Genomic DNA, 23288 nt, shown 5'->3' on the forward strand with positions numbered 1-23288 from the left:
TGAAACACACAGAGAGAACTATCACTATGGTACATGATGTAAACACTGAAACACACAGAGAGAACTATCACTATGGTACATGATGTAAACACTGAAACACACAGAGAGAACTATCACTATGGTACATGATGTAAACACTGAGCTGTACCACAGATATTAATTTGTATATTGATGCATTTCAGTGCCAATATAATTAACACAAACATCCCCATCAAAGTCCTTCAGTTGAAGAGAGATCTGTTTTTAAATGGGTCTCAATACACCACATCTCCTATCTCTTCAGTTGTCTCATCTGCTGTGGAAAGTATGTTTTGCTCTACGATTCTCAAGGGATTCATCTGAAGTCAGTACCGCAACTTCTATCTGTACCGACTGAACCGTTTGGGCTACAAACTAATATGACCCCACTATGGAAAGGGGAGACTCAGCTACAAACTAATATGACCCCACTATGGAAAGAGGAGACTCTCAGCTTCAAACTAATATGACCCCACTATGGAAAGGGGAGACTCTCAGATACAAACTAATATGACCCCACTATGGAAAGGGGAGACTCAGCTACAAACTAATATGACCCCACTATGGAAAGGGGAGACTCAGCTACAAACTAATATGACCACACTATGGAAAGAGGAGACTCTCAGCTACAAACTAATATGACCCCACTATGGAAAGAGGAGACTCAACTACAAACTAATATAACCCCACTATGGAAAGAGGAGACTCTCAGCTACAAACTCTCACGAACACGATACAAACTCCACAAGTCTCAAGGGACTCGACTGAAGTTAACCCATTCAAATGAATGGAAGTATGGAGATATATATATATATATATAGATATTAAACCTTTATTTTTTATTTATTTTTATTTCACCTTTATTTAACCAGGTCGCCAGTTGAGAACAAGTCCTTTATTTAACCAGGTTGGCTAGTTGAGAACAAGTTCTCATTTACAACTGCGACCTGGTCAAGATAAAGCAAAGCAGTGCAACACAAACAACAACACAGAGTTCCACATGGAATAAACAAACATACAGTCAATAACACAATAGAAAAAAGTATATATACAGTGTGTGCAAATGAGGTAAGATTAGGCAGGTAAGGCAATAAATAGGCCATAGTGCTGAAATAATTACAATTTAGCAATTAAACACTGGAGTGACAGAGACTGGAGTGATAGATGTGCAGAACATGAATGTGCAAGTAGAGATACTGGGGTGCAAAGGAGCAAAAAATAAATAAATAACAGTATGGGGATGAGGTAGTTGGATGGGCTATTTACAGATGGGCTATGTACAGGTGCTGTCATCTGTGAGCTGCTCTGACAGCTGGTGCTTAAAGTTAGTGAGGGAGATATGAGTTTCCAGCTTCAGTGATTTTTGCAATTCGTTCCAGTCATTGGCAGCAGAGAACTGGAAGGAAAGGCGGCCAAACGAGGAATTGGCTTTGGGGGTGACCAGTGAAATATACCTGCTGGAGCACGTGCTACGGGTGGGTGCTGCTATGGTGACCAGTGAGCTGAGATAAGGTGGGGCTTTACCTAGCAAAGACTTATAGATGACCAGAAGCCTGTGGGTTTGGCGACGAATATGAAGCGAGGGCCAGCCTACGAGAGCATACAGGTCACAGTGGTGGGTAGTATATGGGGCTTTGGTGACAAAACGGATGGCACTGTGATAGACTGCATCCAATTTGTTGAGTAGAGTGTTGGAGGCTATTTTGTAAATTACATCGCAGAAGTCAAGGATCGGTAGGATAGTCAGTTTTACGAGGTATGTTTGGCAGCATGAGTGAAGGATGCTTTGTTGTGAAATAGGAAGTCGATTCTAGATTTAATTTTGGATTGGAGATGCTTAATGTGAGTCTGGAAGGAGAGTTTACAGTCTAACCAGACACCTAGGTATTTGTAGATGTCCACATATTCTAAGTCAGAACCGTCCAGAGTAGTGATGCTGGGCAGGCGGGCAGGTGCTGGTAGCGATTGGTTGAAGAGCATGCATTTAGTTTTACTTGCATTTAAGAGCAGTTGGAGGTCACGGAAGGAGAGTTGTATGGCACTGAAGCTCATCTGGAGGTTAGCTAACACAGTGTCCAAAGAACAGCCAGATGTATACAGAATGGTATCATCTCCGTAGAGGTGGATCAGAGAATCACCAGCAGCAAGAGCAACATCATTGATGTATACAGAGAAGAGACTCGGCCCGAGAATTTGACCCTGTGGCACCCCCATAGAGACTGCCAGAGGTCCGGACAACATGCCAGAGGTCCGGACAACATGCCCTCCGATTTGACACACTGAACTCTGTCTGAGAAGTAGTTGGTGAACCAGGCGAGGCAGTCATTTGAGAAACCAAGGCTGTTGAGTCTGCCGATAAGAATGCGGTGATTGACAGAGTCGAAAGCCTTGGCCAGGTCGATGAAGACGGCTGCACAGTATTGTCTTTTATCGATGGAGGTTATGATATCATTTAGAACCTTGAGTGTGGCTGAGATGCACCCATGACCAGCTCGGAAACCAGATTGTATAGCAGAGAATGTAGTACGGTGGGTAGGTACGGTGGGATTTGAAGTGGTCGGGGATCTGTTTGTTAACTTGGCTAGATATAGATATATAGATATAGGTCTGTAGCAGTTTGTGTCTAGAGTGTCATCCCCTTTGAAGAGGGGGATGACCGCAGCAGCTTTCCAATCTTTGGGAATCTCAGACGATACGAAAGAGAGGTTGAACAGGCTAGTAATAGGGGTTGCAACAATTTCGGCTGATCATTTTAGAAAGAGAGGGTCCAGATTGTCTAGTCCTGCTGATTTGTAGGGGTCCAGATTTTTCAGCTCTTTCAGAACATCAGCTATCTGGATTTGGGTGAAGGAGAATAGGGGGGAGGTTTGGGCAAGTTGCTGTGGGGGGGGGGTAGGGCTGTTGACCAGGGTAGGGGTGGCAGGTGGAAAGCATGGCCAGCCGTAGAAAAATGCTTATTGAAGTTCTCAATTATCATGGATTTATTGGTGGTGACAGTGTTTCCTAGCCTCAGTGCAGTGGGCAGCTGGGAGGAGGTGCTCTTATTCTCCGTGGACTTTACAGTGTCCCAGAACTTTTTGGAGTTTGTGTTGCAGGATGCACATTTCTGTTTGATAAAGCTAGCCTTTGCTTTCCTAACTGCCTGTATAAATTGGTTCCTAACTTCCCTGAAAAGTTGCATATCACAGGGGCTATTCGATTCGAATGCAGTATGCCACAGGATGTTTTTGTGCTGGTCAAGGGCAGTCAAGTCTGGAGTGAACCACGGGCTGTATCTGTTCCTGGTTCTACACTTTTTCATTGGGGCATGTTTATTTAAGATGGTGAGGAAAGCACTTTTAAAGAATAACCAGGCATCTTCTACTGACGGAATGACGTCTGAAGGTAACCCATGGTAACCCATACAAATGAATGGAAGTATGGAGATATATATATATAGATATTAAACCTTCATCTGAAGGTAACCCATACAAATGAAGTGAATATACAAATATATTTCCTTATCTTTCTTATATCTCATAGATACGAGACACTATCCTAAACCTTATTCCTTAAACCTTAAATTAAAAAAAATGGACTGTCTTTCTTGCTATTTCTGAATGTGATTAATGTTTAATGTGACTAAATGCGTACTAGTAGTAGTACAGGTCATATTAAATATTTTATCAAGTTCTATTTATTTAAAAAAAGTATACATACTGAAATGTCTTCTGGTCTGATGAAACAAAAATAGATATGTTTGACCATAATGACCATCGTTATGTTTGGAGGAAAAAGGGGGAGGCTTGCAAGCCGAATAACACCATCCCAACCGTGAAGCATGGGGGTGGCAGCATCATGTTGTGGGGGTGCTTTGCTGCAGGAGGGTCTGGTGCACTTCACAAAATAGATGTCATCATGAGGAAAGATAATGATGTGGATATATTAAAGCAACATCTCAAGACATCAGTCAGGAAGTTAAAGCTTGGTTGCAAATGGCTTTTCCAAATGGACAATGACCCCAAGCATACTTCCAAAGTTGAGGCAAAATGGCTTAAGGACAACAATGTCAAGGTATTGGGGTGGCCATCACCAAGCCCTGACCTCAATCCTATAGAAAATGTCTGGGTAAAATTAAAAAGTGTGTACGAGCAAGGAGGCCTACAAACCTGACTCAGTTACACCAGTTCTGTCAGGAGGAATGGGCCAAAATTCACCCAACTTATTGTGGGAAGCTTGTGGAAGGCTACCCGAAATGTTTGACCGAAGTTAAACAATTTAAAGGCAATGCTACTAAATACTAATTGAGTGTATGTAAACTTCTGACCCACTGGAAATGTGATGAAAGAAATAAAAGCTGAAATAAATCATTCTCTCTACAATTATTCTGACATTTCACATTCCTAAAATGAAGTCGTGATCCTAACTGACCTAAGACTGGGAATTTCTACTAGGATTAAATGTCAGGAGTAGTGAAAAACTGAGTTTATATGTATTTGGCTAAGGTGTATGTAAACTTCCGACTTATTGATAATAGACAAAATAGATATTAAACTATATAGATATTAAACTATACAGATATTAAACTATATAGATATTAAACTATACATATATTAAACTATTTAGATATTAAACTATTTAGATATTAAACCATATTGATATTAAGATATATAGATATTAAACTATATAGATATTAAACTATACAGATATTAAACTATTTAGATATTAAACTATTTAGATATTAAACCATATTGATATTAAACTATATAGATATTAAACTATATAGATATTAAACTATTTAGATATTAACATTTACAGATATTAACATATACAGATATTAAACTATACAGATATTAACATATACAGATATTAAACTATACAGATATTAAACTATATAGATATGAAACTATATAGATATGAAACCATACAGATATTAATCTATTTAGACACTAAACCATATATATATATTAAATTATCTAGATATTTACATTTCAGTCATTTAGCAGAGTGACTTACAGTAGAGAACATTTCATGCATTTTTTTTAGTTTTTCTTGTACTGGCCCCCCGTGGGAATCGAACCCACAACCCTGGCGTTGCACACACCATGCTGGCATTGCAAACACCATGCTCTAGCAACTGAGCCAAAGGGAAGACGGTTTATAGATATTAAACTATATAGATATTAATCTATATAGATATTAAACCATATTGATATTAAACTATATAGATATTAAACTATATAGATAGTAAACTATATAGATATGAAATATTATAGATATTAAAACATACAAATGTTAAACTATATAGATATTAAACCATACAGATATTAAAGTATACAGATATTAAACCATATAGATATTAAACGTTATAGATATTAAACGATATAGATATACAGATATTAAACCATACAGATATTACAATTATATCTAGACATTGAACCATATATATATTAAACTATTTAGATAATATTCAACTCACAGAGTAGAGGACAGATGCGTTCCATCTCAACGTGTCGATCACTAACTGTATCTAAACTCTAGTGACTTGTAGCCTGTCCATCCCCCCACCCACCTCTCCTCTCTACCCATCTATACTTCCTCTTGAGAAGGACTGAGAGGTGTGAAAGATGTGTGTGACAGAATGAGGGGGCCTAGAGAGAAGAGAGACACAGAAAGAGAGAGAGAGAGAGAGAGAGAGAGATAAATAGAGAGAGAGAAAGAGAGAGACAGAGAGAGAGGTAGAGCGAGAGAAATAGAGAGAAAGGGATATATAGAAGAGAGGGACAGAGAGAAGAGAGACATTTTGTTAGATAAATAGAGATAGAGAGAGAGGGGGATATATAGAAGAGAGGGACAGAGAGAAGAGAGACAGAGAGAGTTAGATAAATAGAGATAGAGAGAGGGGATATATAGAAGAGAGGGACAGAGAGAAGAGAGACAGAGAGAGTTAGATACATAGAGATAGAGAGAGAGAGAGGGGATATATAGAAGAGAGGGACACAGAGAGAGAGAGAGAGAGAGAGAGAGAGAGAGAGAGAGAGAGAGAGAGAGAGAGAGAGAGAGAGAGAGAGAGAGAGCGAGAGATTGAGAGAGGGAGAGAGAGAGAGAGAAAGAGACAGAAAGAAAGAGAGAGAGACAGACACTCTCACTCTCTATGATAGAAACGGTAGATATATTAAGCATTAAAACACTGCATTATAATTACATAAAAGCCCCTTAGATATTCTGTGTTTTTACATACAGTATGTTTATTAAGCTACAGTGCAGTCTGACAAGTTAACATAACTGTGACGTCAAGTACTCATTAACTCTGTCTTCAATAATTTTTTTGGTTGCATGATTCATGGACCAGGTCCAGAGCATGGCTGTGGTTGTGGGTGGGCCCAGTAGAAAGCCCCTTGGTAATAACCAGGTCCAGAGTATGGCTGGGGTTATGGGTGGGCCCAGTAGAAAGCCCCTTGGTAATAACCAGGTCCAGAGTATGGCTGTGGTTATGGGTTGGCCCTGTAGAAAGCCCCTTGGTAATAACCAGGTCCAGAGTATGGCTGTGGTTATGGGTGGGCCCAGCAGAAAGCCCCTTGGTAATAACCAGGTCCAGAGTATGGCTGTGGTTATGGGTGGGCCCAGTAGGAAGCCCCTTGGTAATATCCAGGTCCAGAGTATGGCTGTGGTTATGGGTGGGCCCAGTAGAAAGCCCCTTGGTAATAACCAGGTCCAGAGTATGGCTGTGGTTATGGGTGGGCCCAGTAGAAAGCCCCTTGGTAATAACCAGGTCCAGAGTATGGCTGTGGTTATGGGTGGGCCCAGTAGAAAGCCCCTTGGTAAAAACCAGGTATACAGTGTGGCTGTGTTATGGTTGGGCCCAGCAACATGTTGGATAATGTCCATAGATCTAAAATGATTCAGACATTCAATGGCCTTGGAGTCAGTCTCTATGTCAACATGAATAATAAAATCACCCAACACAATGATTATATCATAGTTCTCAAGGACAACAGACAATAGTTCAGATAAATTAGTAAAGAAAGTTGGGCAGTGCTTTGGTGGCCTACACAGGGTTATGGCCAGCACCAGTGGCTGACATTTAAACAGTATAACATGATGCTCTGGTCTGGTGGCTGACATTTAAACAGTATAACATGATGCTCTGGTCTGGTGGCTGACATTTAAACAGTATAACATGATGCTCTGGTCTGGTGGCTGACATTTAAACAGTATAACATGATGCTCAAAATACCCAAAGTCATCAAGCCAAATGTACTTACAACTGAAAGCATTAGTAAAAATAGAGGCTGCCACCCCACACATAGACTTATCAGAGCAGTAGATCTGTGTCTGTTTGAGGTTATAGCTGTATGTGAACAACATCACCCATTGTTAAACACATCTGTTCCTCTGTCACACATTTTACATGTATTTTTAGGTCATTTAGCTCTTGTCCAGAGAGACTTACAGTAGTGAGTTGAGACATTATTGTACTTTTCCCCTTTACTGGTCCCCTGTGGGAATCAAACCCACAACCCTGGCATTGCAAGTGCCATTCTCTACCAACTGAGCCACACCGGAAACAGACGCACACAGACACACACACAGACAGATTGGGTGTATGAATTTATCTAACTACACATTAAACACTGAGACCTGTTGGGGTCTATAAATGTATCTAACTACAGATTAAACACTGAGACCTGTTGGGGTCTATAACTGTTCCTGTGGTGTTGAAGGTCTTCACTGTAGTAGACTGGATCAGCTCCTCTGTCCCTCACTCATCTCTCTCTCCTCTCTCTTTACCTAGTGACCCTGCTCATTCAGAACGTCATGGTGGATGGAAAAAGATGCTCTCTTCAGCAGCGGTGAATAACCACAACCCTGTCGGTCCATCTCTTTACTTCTCATTTCTCTTATATTCTCTCTCCCTCCTTCCCTTTTCACACCAACACACTTATCTTTAGACGCTGCAGCCTTGACCTCCATCAACAGTATCAGCAACAGAGAGGTGTGAAGTTCCCACAACAGAATTAGAGTCAGTTTATCATGTACTTCTCTTTAGACGCTGCAGCCTTGACCTCCATCAACAGAGTTAGAGTTAGTTTATCATGAGAACATTCAGAAACCACTGACTGTAACCAGCTGACAGTATCAGTTGTAAAGGCTTCATTACTACTAACAGAAGGAAAGTTGTAGTGTTATGTCCATGATGAATGATGTAAAGGCTTCATTACTACTAACAGAAGGAAAGTTGTAGTGTCCATGATGAATGATGTAAAGGCTTCAATGTGTTTTATATTGTAATTTTTTATGTCCAATTGGATAATGTAATTGTGTGTGTTTATCTTGAGCAACACAAGTGTATGGTTGCAAACTTACCAAATAAAGCTTCCTAGACCTGGAGGTTCCATGTGTTGTATCCTGATTTGTCCACTAGATGGCAGTGTTCCATGTGTGCACTAGATGGCAGTGTTCCATGTGTTGTATCCTGATCTGTCCACTAGATAGCAGTGCTCCATGTGTTGTATCCTGATCTGTCCACTAGATGGCAGTGCTCCATGTGTATCCTGATCTGTCCACTAAATGGCAGTGTTCCATGTGTCCACTAGATGGCAGTGCTCAATGTGATGTATCCTGATCTGTCCACTAGATGGCAGTGCTCCATGTGTATCCTGATCTGTCGACTAGATGGCAGTGCTCCATGTGTGTATCCTGATCTGCCCACTAGATGGCAGTGCTCCATGTGTTGTATCCTGATTTGTCCACTAGATGGCAGTGTTCCATGTGTCCACTAGATGGCAGTGCTCCATATGTTGAATCCTGATCTGTCCACTAGATGGCAGTGCTCCATGTGTTGTATCCTGATTTGTCCACTAGATGGCAGTGCTCCATGTGTTGTATCCTGATCTGTCCACTAGATGGCAGTGCTCTATGTGTTGTATCCTGATCTGTCCACTAGATGGCAGTGCTCCATGTGTCCACTAGATGGCAGTGCTCCATGAGTTGTATCCTGATCTGTCCACTAGATGGCAGTGCTCCATGTGTTGTATCCTGATCTGCCCACTAGATGGCAGTGCTCCATGTGTTGTATCCTGATCTGTCCACTAGATGGCAGTGCTCCATGTGTTGTATCCTGATCTGTCCACTAGATGGCAGTGCTCCATGTGTTGTATCCTGATCTGTCCACTAGATGGCAGTGCTCCATGTGTATCCTGATCTGTCCATTAGATGGCAGTGCTCCATATGTTGTGTCCTGATTTGTCCACTAGATGGCAGTGCTCCATGTGTTGTATCCTGATCTGTCCACTAGATGGCAGTGCTCTATGTGTTGTATCCTGATCTGTCCACTAGATGGCAGTGCTCCATGTGTCCACTAGATGGCAGTGCTCCATGAGTTGTATCCTGATCTGTCCACTAGATGGCAGTGCTCTATGTGTTGTATCCTGATCTGTCCACTAGATGGCAGTGCTCCATGTGTTGTATCCTGATCTGTCCACTAGATGGCAGTGCTCCATGTGTTGTATCCTGATCTGTCCACTAGATGGCAGTGCTCCATGTGTTGTATCCTGATCTGTCCACTAGATGGCAGTGCTCCATGTGTATCCTGATCTGTCCATTAGATGGCAGTGCTCCATATGTTGTATCCTGATTTGTCCACTAGATGGCAGTGCTCCATGTGTTTTATCCTGATCTGTCTACTAGATGGCAGTGCTCCATGTATTGTATCCTGGTCTGTCCACTAGATGGCAGTGCTCCATGTGTTGTATCCTGATCTGTCCACTAGATGGCAGAGCTCCATGTGTTGTATCCTGATCTGTCCACTAGATGGCAGTGCTCCATGTGTTGTATCCTGATCTGTCCACTAGATGGCAGTGCTCCATGTGTTGTATCCTGATTTGTCCACTAGATGGCAGTGCTCCATGTGTCCACTAGATGGCAGTGCTCCATATGTTGTATCCTGATCTGTCCACTAGATGGCAGTGTTTCATGTGTTGTATCCTGATCTGTCCACTAGATGGCAGTGCTCCATGTGTTGTATCCTGATTTGTCCACTAGATGGCAGTGCTCCATGTGTCCACTAGATGGCAGTGCTCCATGAGTTGTATCCTGATCTGTCCACTAGATGGCAGTGTTTCATGTGTTGTATCCTGATCTGTCCACTAGATGGCAGTGCTCCATGTGTTGTATCCTGATTGGCTATTAGAATTTGATGGTAAACACAGATTACCCACTCGCCGTTGGATCCTTACAAGGCACTCAGACCTACGTCCCCAACATCTCCATCTCTTTCTCCTGCGAATGATGGGTCTGAGGGCCTTGTCGGGTGAGTTATCACTGTCCTCATGTCTAGAAGATATTATCGGTCATAAGAGACGGTGGCAGAAACATTATGTACAAAATAAGTTACAAATAAAGCGAAAAAACACACACAATGCACAATTGGTTAGGGGACTGTAAAACGTATACAGAATATGAATCAAATCAAATGTATTTGTCACATAAACATGGTTAGCAGATATTATTGCGAGTGTAGTGAAATGCTTGTGCTTCTAGTTCTGACCATGCAGCAATATCTAACAAGTAACCTAACAATTCCACAACAACTACCTTATACACACAAGTGTAAAGGAATGAATACGAATATGTACATATAAATATATGAATGAATGATGGCCGAACGGCATAGGCAAGATGTAATAGATGGTATAGAGTACAGTATATACATATGAGATGAGCAATGCAGGGTAAGTAAACACTATATAAAGTGGCATTGTTTAAGGTGGCTAGTGATACATTACATCAAGATAGCAAGATGCAGTAGATGGTATAGAGTACAGTATATACATATGAGATGAGTAATGTAGGGTAAGTAAACAGAAACAACAGTCCAACATTACGTTAAGACATGAAGGTCAGTCAATAAAACCACATACAAACATGGTCTCTTTTGTTCTTTCTTAAGGCAGCTCCAAAATGCAGGTGTTTCAGCATAGCTCAGTGCTTTCTGTGGTGGTGGGGCAGCCAGCGGAAAATACAGAGCGTAGGGGTTGGCAATGTTCTGTAGTTGTGCCGTGATAGACTCAGTGTTCTGTCACTCATGGGGACACAACGTCGCCGCAAAATCCTACAGGGAGAGCTAGAAAATTCAACTATGGCCTCTTTCTAGAGCTCCGACCTGAAGATAACTTACGTCATGAATCGACAATGTTTTTATCAGAGATCCCAGTTGTCTTGAAAGCACCAGACTTTGATGACAAAGTTTGATGAGAAAATTTGCCCACAAGAAGGAATGCCGTGACGCCCCCAAAAATGTTTTGTATGCTGCTGCATAAATGATGTAATATGCCAGGTAGATCTGTATACTGTAGCTCAGAAAGTCATCCTACGTGTATGTTGGGAGGTAAGCTGTTAGTAGCCCATGTTCCTCACCCAAATCATTTGGTCTCTTTCCCCCTCATAATTTAGCCTACTGTTCTGACTTGGTGGTGCACATGTAGCCAATAGCCTGGTTTAGAGAAATGCCATCATCGAATATTGAAAGAGCTTTCATTGTCTGCTTATATGCCCCTTTTTTTATCCTACGGTTCTGACTTGGTGTTCAGGTAGAATACTGTAAGGATGGCCCATGTTCTGAATTCTGTCGCTGTACATTTCAAAAGTGCTGAAGTCTTATCCACTCATCGTTCCCTTATGCCATAGATTGTACATCTCAATTGTCAGTAGAAACCACATTTGTTTAATAAACAAGTCAGCTATATCAGCTATGTTTTTAAAAAGGCAGTAAATGAGGATGAATGAGCTGTTTCACTGCCAGACAAGGCTCCGCTGAGGCTCTGGGGTAGTGGTGGTGAGGATTCACTCCATGGTGCTGAAAAGCAGGCTCTGCTGTTGGGACAGCTTTATGTAGGCCCTAACAGTTTGTGTGCAACGTTTGTCACCGTTATAGTGCAATTAATGTATTGTTTAGTGTTGTGTAGTGGCTTTGTTGGCATGAATTGAAGAAAATAATTAGTATTTAGAAGATGCTCTGGGAGCTGTAAGGGGAACCTGGAATGGAGTATTTAGAAGATACTCAAGGCCCTGGGGGCTGTAGGGGAAACCTGGAATGGAGTCTTTAGAAGATACTCAAGGCCCTGGGGGCTGTAGGGGAAACCTGGAATGGAGCATTTAGAAGATACTCAAGGCCCTGGAGGCTGTAGGGGGAACCTGGAATGGAGCATTTAGAAGATACTCAAGGCCCTGGGGGCTGTAGGGGAAACCTGGAATGGATCATTTAGAAGATACTCAAGGCCCTGGGGGCTGTAGGGGAAACCTGGAATGGAGTATTTAGAAGATACTCAAGACCCTGGGGGCTGTAGGGGAAACCTGGAATGGAGTATTTAGAAGATACTCAAGGCCCTGGGGGCTGTAGGGGAAACCTGGAATGGAGTATTTAGAAGATACTCAAGGACCTGGGGGCTGTAGGGGAAACCTGGAATGGAGTATTTAGAAGATACTCAAGGCCCTGGGGGCTGTAGGGGAAACCTGGAATGGAGTATTTAGAAGATACATAAAGGGAAGTGAATGAAATTAAAAACAGAGTGGTTGTGATGTCATTCTGAACAGATTAAAAACAGGCTACATGATTGAGGAAAATCATTTATTTCATTCTATATGCTACAAAGACAAAAGCAATATCTTACCAGGATGATTCATTGTAAAATAACGGTTTTGCACAAAACAACCACAATAAAACAATAGGACTACATTGGTTTAATGTTTAAATAAAATAATGCTGAAGTACTATAGAGACCAAAATGGTCAAATAAAGATAATGATAATAATTGAATTCTCCTCTCCTGTATGTTTTCTATCTCTGTAACATGTAACGATATAACATTATACTGAACCTGTAACAATAATGCCTGAACCACAACATCTATCAGTTAATCTGTATAGACATGAAAAGTGAAGGCATTTACAATGTATCAACCATAATGCTATACAGTATATGACCAGTATATGACTGATGTTAAAGGACAGCTGCTGAATGAAAAGTACGACACACATTATATTAAAACACATTCCAATCAGAATAATACATGTATCAGTTAATAGATCACATTTGATCAAATGCCACTATTGTTCCAGCAGGTGGAGCTACAATGTAACAACATACAGCATTGTGACTCACAGTTCTATATTACAATTCCATGAGTTCCATTCTGATGGTTGTTATGGTGATCAGGTGATCTCAGCCTCACTCTTCTTCAACATGATCACCTGTTCAACACAGAAGTAGTTCATCAGTGTGGCCATGTATTTACTTATCCAATACAGAACCACTTAGAAATGTAAATCATATCAGATGATTTACTAGTCAATACTGTGCTACTTAGAATCCTATCAAATTATTTCCAATGAGGCTCGTGCTCATGTCCAGCTCTCCCATATCAATACCTGGGCTATTTACTCCTTATCAATACCCAGGATTTTTATTTATTTCACCTTTATTTAACCAGGTAGGCCTGTTGAGAACAAGTTCTCATTTACAACTGCGACCTGGCCAAGATAAAGCAAAGCAGTGTGACAAAAACAACAGAGTTATACATGGGATAAACAAACGTACAGTCAATAACACAATAGAAAAAATTGTATACGGTGTGTGCAAATGTAGAAGAGTAGGGAGGTAAGGCAATAAATAGGCCATAGATGCAAAATAATTACAATTTAGCATTAACACTGGAGTGAGATGTGCAAGAAGAGATATTGGGGTGCAAAAAAAATTATAATATGGGGATGAGGTAGTTGGGTGAGCTATTTACAGATGGGCTATTTACAGATGGGTTGTTTACAGGTGCAGATACAGGTAAGCTGCTCTGACACGTCCTGACCATAGAAAGCTCTTATTTTCTATGAAAGAGTAGGTAGGGCGAGGCAGGTTTTTTTTCTAGTTATTATTTTCTATGTGGGGTTCTAGTTTAGTTTTTCTATGTTTGGGTGATTTGTATGATTCCCAATTAGAGGCAGCTGGTAATCATTGTCTCTAATTGGGGATCATACGTAAGTAGCTTTATCAGCTTTATCTCGCTGCGCCTTGGTCCGATCATTATTATGACGAACGTGACAGCTATTTACAGATGGGCTATGTACAGGTACAGTGATCGGTAAGCTGCTCTGACAGATGATGCTTAAAGTTAGTGAGGGAGATATAAGACTCCAGCTTCAGTGATTTTTACAATTCGTTCCAGTCATTGGCAGCAGAGAACTGGAAGGAAAAGGCTGCGTTGGCTTTGGGGATGACCAGTGAAATATACCTGCTGGAGCGCTACAGGGTGGGTGCTGCTATGGTGACCAGTGAAATATACCTGCTGGAGCGCTACAGGGTGGGTGATGCTATGGTGACCAGTGAAATATACCTGCTGGAGCGCGTGCTACGGGTGGGTGCTGCTCTGGTGACCAGTGAGCTGAGATAAGGTGGGGCTTTACCTAGCAAAGACTTATAGATGACCTGGAGCCAGTGGGTTTGGCGACGAATATGAAGCGAGGGCCAGCCAACGAGAGCATATAGGTCACAGTGGTGGGTAGTATATGGGGCTTTGGTGACAAAACAGATGGCACTGTGATAGACTACATCCAATTTGTTGAGTAGAGTGTTGGAGGCTATTTTGTAAATGACATCGCCGAAGTCGAGGATCGGTAGGATAGTCCGTTTTACGAGGGTATGTTTGGCAGCATGAGTAAAGAATGCTTTGTTGCGAAATAGGAAGCCGATTCTAGATTTCATTTTGCATTGGAGATGCTTAATGTGACTCTGGAAGGATAGTTTACAGTCTAACCAGACACCTAGGTATTTGTAGATGTCCACATATTCTAAGTCAGAACCGTCCAGAGTAGTGATGCTGGGCGGGCGGGCAGGTGCTGGTAGCGATTGGTTGAAGAGCATGCATTTAGTTTTACTTGCATTTAAGAGCAGTTGGAGGCCACGGAAGGAGAGTTGTATGGCATTGAAGCTCATCTGGAGGTTAGTTAACACAGTGTCAAAAGAAAGGCCAGAAGTATACAGAATGGTATCATCTCCGTAGAGGTGGATCAGAGAATCACCAGCAGCAAGAGCGACATCATTGATGTATACAGAGAAAAGTGTCGGCCCGAGAATTTGAACCTGTGGCACCCCCATAGAGACTGCCAGAGGTTCGGACAACAGGCCCTCCGATTTGACACACTGGACTCTGTCTGAGAAGTAGTTGGTGAACCAGGCGAGGCAGTCATTTGAGAAACCAAGGCTGTTGAGTCTGCCGATAAGAATGTGGTAATTGACAGAGTCGAAGTCTTGGCCATAACGATGAATACAGCTGCACAGTACTGTCTCTTATCGATGGAGGTTATGATAACATTTAGGACCTTGAGCGTGGCTGAGGTGCACCCATGACCAGCTCGGAAACCAGATTACATAGCAGAGAAGGTACGGTGGGATTTGAAATGGTCGGTGATCTGTTTGTTAACTTGGCTTTCAAATACCTTAGAAAGGCAGGGTAGGATAGACATAGGTCTGTAGCAGTTTGTGTTTAGAGTGTCTTCCCCTTTGAAGAGGGGGATGACCGCGATTATTCTGACATTTCACATTCCTAAAATGAAGTCGTGATCCTAACTGACCTAAGACAGGGTATTATTACTAGGAGTGAATGTCAGGAGTAGTGAAAAACTGAGTTTATCTGTACTTGGCTAAAGTGTATGTAAACTTCTGACTTATTGATAATAGACAAAATAGATATTCAACTATACATATAATAAACTATTTAGATATTAAACTATTTAGATATTAAACCATATTGATATTAAACCATATATATATTAATCTATATAGATATTAACATATACAGATATTAAACTATTCAGATATTAACATATACATATATTAAACTATACATATATTAAACTACATAGATATTAAACTATACAGATGTTAGACTATATATATATATATATATATTAAATTATGTTGATATTAAACCGTACAGATATTACACTATACAGATATTAAACTATATAGATATTAAACTATATAGGTTTTAAACTATATAGATATTAAACTATTTAGATATTAAACTATATAGATATTAAACTATATATATTAAATATTATAGATATTAAACCATACACATATTAAACTATATAGATATTAAACTATATAGATATTAAACCATATATATATTAAATGTTATAGATATTAAACCATACACATTTTAATCTATATAGATATTAAACCATACAGATATTAAAGTATACAGATATGAAATTATATCTAGACATTGAACTGTATATATATTAAACCATTTAGATAATATTCAACTCACAGAGTAGAAGACAGGTGCGTTCCATCTCAACGTGTCGATCACTAACTGTATCTAAACTCTAGTGACTTGTAGCCTGTCCATCCCCCCACCCACCTCTCCTCTCTACCCGTCTATACTTCCTCTTGAGAAGGACTGAGAGGTATGAAAGATGTGTGTGACAGAATGAGGGGCCCTAGAGAGGAGAGAAACACAGATATAGAGAGAGAGGGAGAGAAAGAAAGAAAGAGAGAGAGAGACACACAGAGAGAGAGAGATATAGAAGAGAGGGACAGAGAGAGAGAGAGAGAGAAAGAGAGAGAGAGAGAGACAGACAGACTCTCTCTGTCTCCCTCTCGCACACACACTTGCTGTCTTGATCGGCTATGAAAAGCCAACTGACATTTACTCCTGAGGTGCTGACCGGTTGCACCCTCTACAACCACTGTTTATATTATTTGAATGTCTATGAATGTTTGAACAGCTTGAAAAATGATCTGGCCTTTATGGCCATGTACTCTTATAATCTCCAACCAGTTCGGATTTAAGTATAACTTTTGTATGACTGAAGCCTTTAGTGAGAGGTCTAATGCTTCAAAATGTAATAATATTTTAATCATTTCTGCCCTCCGATTTCATACTCATTATGGTGTTTCTATTCCAAGAAAAATAAAAAACAAAACACTCAGGGTTTCTGTTAGGAAAATATGGACGCTGTACAACGTGACTGGTCGGGAGTAGGTTACCTTACTAAGAAATACTGTACGGTATATGCTTTATCCGACATTTAGTGGCTGCATGAGGTCACCCACATGCACCTTCAACATTGGTATAATAAAGCATTTAAAGCATTTTGAAGAGAGTAGCTGCCTTCATACAGTATGTTTATTAAGCTACAGTGCAGTCTGACAAGTTAACACAGCCTACAATACATAGGGAGAGCAGGCCTCGTCCAGACTTTCTCTGTGACCTCAAGTACTCATTAACTCTGTCTTCAATGATTTTTTGGGATGCATCATTCATGGACAGAAACTTCTGAGACACAGTATTAATAATGAACACTCGGAGGTTCACTGGTAAGACACATTTGCCTCGGGATCCATCCCAGTTGGTATTCTGTGTCCACTCATGGTATCTCTCTTAGGTTACACATCCTTGGAAAAGCAGAACAGTATAGCGGTCCGGATGGCCCTTGCTGTGCCTGGTGAGCAGTTAGTCAAGTTCTGTTGTCAGAAGATGAATGGAATTGTCAGGGTGAACCGACGACCTGACGAACCCTCCACATATGAGCAGAATGGTACCGCCCTGAGCCCCCATCAATTACAGTGGCCTATGATAGAAACGGTAGATATGTTAAGCATTAAAAGTGACTCCAACACACAAATTCTGCGTACAGAAACACATTTTAATAAGAATATAGCAAAACTAACTGTTTTCTTGGGAACTATGCGTTAATTCGGTGTGGCCCGTTGTCCAGTCTGTAGTCCAACCTGGAACTGAGGATGTGGCCCGTTGGCTCTAAGACCATTTATCACTTTAACTAAGGCTGTTTCTGTGCTGTGGTGGGCACCAAAACTAGATTGGATTTTTTATTAAATACAGTTAACAATTCAAAAATAATTTAGCTGTTGGAACACCAACTAATCCAGAATTCTGCTTAAGAGGTTGGAGATCATTGGCTGAAAATTGCTAAGAGCTGAGGAATCTAGATTCCTTTTCCGCAGAAGGGTTTTCATCATAGCAGTTTTTAGTGCAGTGGGGAAAGTTCCCGTGAACAGGGAGTGATTAACAATAGCTTGCACTTTTTCAGATATGCAATTAAAAACTGTTATGAAGAAGGTGGTGGGGATAGGATCGAGAAGGCATGTGGAAGGTCAAGTTGTGATATTAATTTATTGAGTCTGTGTCAACCAGAAAATAAATCCATAGTGCCTTTGCATGGTAGGTAACAACCAGGTCCAGAGTATGGCTGTGGTTGTGGGTGGGCCCAGTAGAAAGCCCTTTGGTTACAACCAGGTCCAGAGTATGGCTGTGGTAATGGGTGGGTCCATTAATTAACATGTTGGATAAAGTCAATAGAGCTCAAAAGATTCATCAATTCAATGGCCTTTGGAGTCAGTCTCTTTGTCAACATGAATATTAGAGAAACAAGTAAGGAAATTGGGGCAGTGGTTTGGTGGTCTATACAGGGTTATGGCCTTAAGGTCATATGTCATATGTTTGAAAAATGGAGGTTAAACACCTCTGTTCCTCTGTCACACATTTCACATGTATTTTTAGGTCATTTATCTCTTGTCCAGAGCAACTTACAGTAGTGAGTGAATACATTTTCATACTTTTTCCCGGAATGGTCCACCATGGGAAACAAACCCACAACCCTGGCGTATGCAAGGGCCATGCTCTACCAACAGAGCAACACGGGAAACAGACACACACACTGAGCCATATACACAGACAGACACACACACAGACAGATAAACAAACGCGCATGCACAAACACACACAGACACAGCAACACAAACACACACAAACATACACAGACACACACAGACAGACACTGTACCATGACAGGTTGGGCCTTCCAGGTCAGGTCACACAGGGGTCCTGAAATGATGGCATATTCCTGGATGAAATGTCTGTAATAACCAGTTATTCCCAGAAAAGCACATACCTTTTTCTTATTTACTGGTCGAGGCCAATTCTGGATCGCAGCGACCTTCTTCTCTTGTGGTTTGATCAACCCTCGCCCTATGGAATAGCCCAGATAGTCTGCTACACTTACCCCCAGCGTGCATTTCCTTGGGTTGGCCGTGAGTCCTGCTTGCCCAAAGACCCTCAATGACCGCTGTTAATCGGATTAGGTGCTCCTCCCAAGTGTAGCTGTGGATTATCACATCATCCAGATATGCTGCAGCATAGGATTGATGTGGCCGCAGAATGCTGTCCATCAGCCTTGAAACATGGCGGTGGCTCCATGAATGCCAAAGGGCAGTCGCACATACTGATATATATAAATGGCTTTGCTCTTTGCTCTCAATTAATTGGACAAAGCGCACTCATTGGAACAGGCCGTCTGGAGTAAAGAATGCAGTCTTCTCACAAACTGGGTCAGAGGAACCTTTGGTGATTCTTCAATGACTTTCAGCTCCAACATCTTCCTCACTTCTTAATTTACTATTTTATTGCCGCTCTCTTCGCCTCTGGCGACCAATAAGGTTTTTTATGAATCACTGGAGGAGTCATGATGTCATGTTGGAGGTGATTGGTGTTTTCAGGTAAGGAAGAAAACATCTTTATTTTTCATAACCAACTCACTTTACTCCTGGGTCTAGGAAGGCGAGACATCTCAAAGTTTGTGAGGGTTTTAGGTGCCAAGCCAAATTTCTTCAGCGTCCTGAGGTTGAAGAAGCAGTGATGCGCCTTCTTCACCACACGATCTGTGTTGATGGACCATTTTCAGTGACGTGTACAAATTGAAGATTTCCACCTTCTCTAATGCGGTCCCGTCGATATGCATAGGGGGTGCTCCCTCTGCAGTTTCCTGAAGTACACGATCAGCTCCTTTGTTTTGTTTACGTTGAGTGAGAGGTTATTTTCCTGGCACCACACTCCCAGGGCCCTCACCTCCTCCCTAAATCGTTGCACAGAAAAACGTGGACGGTCGGGTGCATCGCAAATTCAGAAGAGCTGGACAGCAACATAATAAAGTAAATCACTGATCATTGGGAACGAGATCAGAATGACTGCTAGGGCTTGATCCATAAATTAACATGTCTAGGATAGGGGGCAGTATTTTCACGGCCGGATAAATAACGTACCCGATTTAATCTGGTTACTACTCCTGCCCAGAAACTAGAATATGCATATAAGTAGTAGATTTGGATAGAAACCACTTTAAAGTTTCTAAAACTGTTTGAATGGTGTCTGTGAGTATAACAGAACTCATATGGCAGGCCAAAACCTGAGAAGATTCCATACAGGAAGTGCCCTGTCTGATCATTTGTTGTCCTTCTGTGGCATCTCTATCGGAAATACAGTATCTCTGCTGTAACGTGACAATTTCTAAGGCTTCCATTGGCTGTCTGAAGGCGCCAGAAAGTGGATTGGGGCGTCTGCTGTCTCTGGGCGAAGAACTGCAGCAGATTTTGTGAGTGGTCAGTCTGAGGACAGTGACACTGGATATGCGCGTTCATGTGAATTCTCCATCTTTTCTTTCAGCCTTTGAATGAAAACAACGTCGCCTGGTTGGAATATTATCGCTATTTTACCAGAAAAATCGCATAAAAATTGATTTTAAACAGCGTTTGACATGCTTCGAAGTACGGTAATAGAATATTTTCACATTTTTTTCACAAAATGTGCCCGCGCGTCACCCTACGGATAGGGACCTGAACGCACGAACAAAACGGAGCTTTTTGAATATAACTATGGATTATTTTGAACCAAAATAACATTTTTTGTTGAAGTTGAAGTCCTGGGAGTGCATTCTGACGAAGAACAGCAAAGGTAATCCAATTTTTCTACTAGTAATTCTGAGTTTACTGAGCCTCGATGTTGGCGAGTGTCTGTTTAGCTAGCCGTGATGGCCGAGCTATGTACTCAGAATATTGCAAAATGTGCTTTTGCCGAAAATCTGACACACTGATTGCATAAAGGAGTTCTGTATCTATAATTCTTAAAATAATTGTTATGTATTTTGTGAATGTTAATCGTGAGTAATTTAGTAAATTCACCGGAAGTTTTGAGTGGCTGTAGGCTGTCTCGTCATTGTTGGTAATCAAGCCCACCACTGTAGTGTTGTCTGCAAACTTGATTATTGAGTTGGAGGCATGCATGGCCATGCAGTCATGGGTGAACAGGGAGTACAGGAGAGGGCTGAGAATGCACCCTTGTGGGGCCCCAGGGTTGAACATCAGCGGGATGGAGATGTTGTTTCCTATCCTCACCACCTGGGGGCGGCCCGTCAGAAAGTCCAGAACCCAGTTGCACAGGGCAGGGTTGAGACCCAGGGTCTCGAGCTTAATGACAAGTTTGGAGGGCACTATGGTGTTGAATGCTGAGCTGTAATCGATGAACAGCATTCTTACGTAGGTATTCCTCTTGTCCAGATGGCTTAGGGTAGTGTGCAGTGTGATTGATGAGAATGCGGGTAGACTGGATCCATGCTGAGAAGTATAATCTGTTCTTACAATATATTGATGGATTGACCCCAGAGGTTAATCTGTACATTATATTGATAGTTTGACCCCAGAGGTTAGTCAATACATTATATTGATGGATTGACCCCAGAGGTTAGTCAGTACATTATATTAATGGATTGAGCCCAGAGGTTAGTCAGTACATTATATTTGCTCTACTGGAGCTGCTCTACTGGAGCTGCAGCACTTGTCAGGTCCAACATTATCTTGATTAAGAAGCCCTCCTGTTCTTCACTCATTACCTGTATTAACTGCACCTGTTTGAACTCATTACCTGTATAAAAGACACCTGTCCACACACTCAATCAAACAGACTCCAACCTCTCCACAATGGCCAAGACCAGAGAGCTGTGTAAGGACATCAGGGATAAAATTGTAGACCTGCACAAGGCTGGGATGGGCTACAGGACAATAGGCAAGCAGCTTGGTGAGAAGGCAACAACTGTTGGCGCAATTATTAGAAAATGAAAGAAGTTCAAGATGACGGTCAATCAACCTCGGTCTGGGGCTCCATGCAAGACCTCACCTCGTGGGGCATCAATGATCATGAGGAAGGTGAGGGATCAGCCCAGAACTACACGGCAGGACCTGGTCAATGACCTGAAGAGAGCTGGGACCACAGTCTCAAAGAAAACCATTAGTAACACACTACGCCGTCATGGATTAAAATCTTGCAGCGCACGCAAGGTCCCCCTGCTCAAGCCAGCGCATGTCCAGGCCCATCTGAAGTTTGCCAATGACCATCTGGATGAACCAGAGGAGGAATGGGAGAAGGTCATGTGGTCTGATGAGACAAAAATAGAGCTTTTTGGTCTAAACGCCACTCGCCGTGTTTGGAGGAAGAAGAAGGATGAGTACAACCCCAAGAACACCATCCCAACCATGAAGCATGGAGGTGGAAACATCATTCTTTGGGGATGCTTTTCTGCAAAGGGGACAGGACGACTGCACCGTATTGAGGGGAGGATGGATGGGGCCATGTATCGCAAGATCTTGGCCCACAACCTCCTTCCCTCAGTAAGAGCATTGAAGATGGGTCGTGGCTGGGTCTTCCAGCATGACAACGACCCGAAACACACAGCCAGGGCAACTAAGGAGTGGCTCCGTAAGAAGCATCTCAAGGTCCTGGAGTGGCCTAGCCAGTCTCCAGACCTGAACCCAATAGAAAATCTTTGGAGGGAGCTGAAAGTCCGTATTGCCCAGCGACAGCCCTGAAACCTGAAGGATCTGGAGAAGGTCTGTATGGAGGAGTGGGCCAAAATCCCTGCTGCAGTGTGTGCAAACCTGGTCAAGAACTACAGGAAACGTATTATCTCTGTAATTGCAAACAAAGGTTTCTGTACCAAATATTAAGTTCTGCTTTTCTGATGTATCAAATACTTATGTCATGCAATAAAATTCAAATTAATTACTTAAAAATCATAGAATGTGATTTTCTGGATTTTTGTTTTAGATTCAGTCTCTCACAGTTGAAGTGTACCTATGATAAAAATTACAGACCTCTACATAATTTGTAAGTAGGAAAATCTGCTAAATCGGCAGTGTGTCAAATACTTGTTCTCCCCACTGTGTATATATATATATATATATATATATATATATTGTGGCAAAGAAGGGGGTCGAGTGATAAATGGCAGATATGTGAGGGCAGAACTAATAAACGGGCTCTGCCCGATCACTAAAATGGCCACCCCGATCAGAACTACAGATCACAAAATGGCCGACTGCCAAAACTACAATTCCCAGAAGCAAGGGGAACCCTCAGAAGGTGGAGCCGACCCACAGATAAAAG

At 41.7% G+C, this 23288-nt stretch overlaps 1 protein-coding gene across 6 annotated transcripts in view; it reads right to left on the minus strand.

Moving 5' to 3' along the window:
- Positions 1 to 23288, minus strand: part of LOC115194768 (Fc receptor-like protein 5) — a 342937-nt gene that overhangs the window by 55705 nt on the left and 263944 nt on the right. The gene's annotated exons all lie outside the window — the stretch shown is intronic.

The sequence above is a fragment of the Salmo trutta genome, chromosome 5 (assembly GCF_901001165.1).
Source record: "Salmo trutta chromosome 5, fSalTru1.1, whole genome shotgun sequence".
Lineage (NCBI taxonomy): Eukaryota > Metazoa > Chordata > Actinopteri > Salmoniformes > Salmonidae > Salmo > Salmo trutta.